This window comes from Myotis brandtii, unplaced genomic scaffold, assembly GCF_000412655.1.
Source record: "Myotis brandtii unplaced genomic scaffold, ASM41265v1 scaffold389, whole genome shotgun sequence".
Taxonomy (NCBI): Eukaryota; Metazoa; Chordata; class Mammalia; order Chiroptera; family Vespertilionidae; genus Myotis; species Myotis brandtii.
Window position 1 is genome coordinate 556,256 of NW_005364914.1, and position 2,621 is coordinate 558,876.

Consider the following 2,621-nt stretch of genomic DNA (forward strand, 5'->3'; position numbering starts at 1 on the left):
GGAACGAGCCCGCAACCCAGGCATGTGCCCTAGGCTGGAATCGAACCTGGGACCCTTCAGTCTGCAGGCTGACGCTCTATCCACTGAGCCAAGCCGGCCAGGGCCACAATGCCTTTTAAAACTATTGTGAGGATGAAATGACAAAAGACATACATGCGTAGCCCTTAAAACATTGCCCGGCACATAGGAAGCCTTCAGTAGGTGTTTGCCGTTGTTATTTGCATTAGGGTTCTTCAGAGAAACAGAACCAACAGAATGTGTGTGTATATTATATACAGAGACTTATTTTAAGGAATTGGCTCACACAGTTGTGGGGTCTGGCAAATCTTAAATCTGCAGGGCCGGCTACCAGGCTGAAACCCAGGGAAGAATTGTTGTAGTTTCAAGTTCAAAGACAGTCTAGAGACAGAATTCTTTCTCCCTCCAGGACCATAGTCTTCTCTTAAAGCCTTCTACTGATTAGGTGAGTATGAGGAGTAATCTGCTTACTTTTAACATATATTACTGGTGTAAATGTTAATCACATCTAAAATATCTTTCACAGCAATATCAAAACTGGTGCCTGACCAAATATCTCAGCACCGGCCTAGCCAAGTTGACACACAAAATTAACTATCACACTGTTATTTGTTTCCTATCTTATTTCAATGGCTAAAACTTTCAGGAAAATAATAAAAGTAATACCAGACATCCTTATCCTTTTTCTAATTCTAATGGAAAAGCTCTTCTGTGTCTTCATTAAGTATCTCTACTAAGTACTACTAAGGAACTATTCTCTATTCCCATGTTAGTATATTTTAAATCATTAATGGGTACCATCTGCTATGATGATTATGTAATTTTTCTCTCCTGACTTTTTGAAATGTTTTATTTATAGATTTCCTATTAATACACCATTCCTTGCATTCCTATGGTAAACCTTACTTGGTCACATTGTAGTTTTCTCTTCAGAGGCTGCTGGGTTTAATTTCTTAGTATCGCAGTTCATTTTAAATGTGTATCCCTAAGTCAATGTTGGTTGTGTCTGAAGCGTTTTGGTTTTCATTGTTTTGGGGGAAGGGTCTGTCTTTGTGATCTTTGTTTAAACTTGGTATTGTACTTTTAATCTTGCTCAGTTCATAAGTGAATTGTGAGAATTCCATGTTTCTCTGTGTCATGTGATGATGCATAAAGCATGAGACTAATTGTGTTCCTAGTGGCAAAATATACAGACTATCTTATCACAAACGTAATTTGGTGTCTCCTTCCTTTGTAAATTCCTTTTCACTGACTCAATATTAACATTATATCAACTCAATATTATGCTAAACATCAATTCAATAGTATGCTTAAATATATATATATTTAGTAAAATATATAAATTTAGTAAATATATATATATATATATATATACACACACACATACACTTTGTTTTCCTTATTTAAAAAAGGATATTTCTTTTTACTCTGTCTTTCAGATCTCCTACCTACTTTCTGTAACTCTCTGTAAACTTCCAACTGGAAAAATAAAAAGTCCCTAGCATGAATAGCCAGCTGTTGTTCACAAGAGGTGGCCATTAGAGCCCTGGTGTCTTGCTTTAGGAATCAATCGTATATTCTTTGATGAGTTTGTTTTCCTTATTTAAAAAAGGATATTTCTTTTTACTCTGTCTTTCAGATCTCCTACCTACTTTCTGTAACTCTCTGTAAACTTCCAACTGGAAAAATAAAAAGTCCCTAGCATGAATAGCCAGCTGTTGTTCACAAGAGGTGGCCATTAGAGCCCTGGTGTCTTGCTTTAGGAATCAATCGTATATTCTTTGATGAGTTATAATTTTTCATTTCAAAAGCATCACTCTGTGGGGCTTCTCCTACACTGAGACCAGCATAGGCCAACATGGTTTATACTTCATGTGGTTTCCTACAAAACAAACTCAAATAAACAAAAGTATGAAACATGTGCGGCCATTCCTGGCTGAAAAGGAGAGCCAGGGTTTGGCCTGGGTGCTCTTAGCAAGGACAGCACAGAGCTCCGGGCTTTCCTTCTGGGGCTGAGCTGCCACTGAGGGCTCTGGGTAGCTGCCGTTTCAAAGTGAGGCCAGCAGTTGGAACAGTAAATTCTGAGTCAGAATTTAAAAGCCTGCCCTGCCGCACTGCGTGCTGCCCTTCACAGCAGATGGCCCAGACGCTGATCCACACTGCTCCAGACTACAGCGGCCGAGAGCCAACTGCAACCCTGGGCCAGTATTCACTGAGGCCAGGTTTTACACTTAATCTTCTTTATATTTAACTCTTGTTTTGCTTTCTGGTGAAAGATTTTTAACTAGTCACCCAACTGAAAGTTATTTCATGATCCAGCATGGTCCAAATAGTGTTCTGGGAACACTAGTGACCCACAAATGTAATAGGTATTCCAAGAGTTTAAAAAAAAAACAGATTGTCTTCAAATAAATTTGAGAAAAGCTAGGTTAAACAAAATCCAACTGATTTCTTCGCTGCACGACCCCACAGAGCCTTCAGTATATTGATGTTCTCTGTCACTCCAAAACTTTTTTTTCATAGTATACCTATTAACATTTTCAAGTACACTACTATTGGGTAGACTATATTTTGGGGAACATCTTACGTCATCACTATTATCA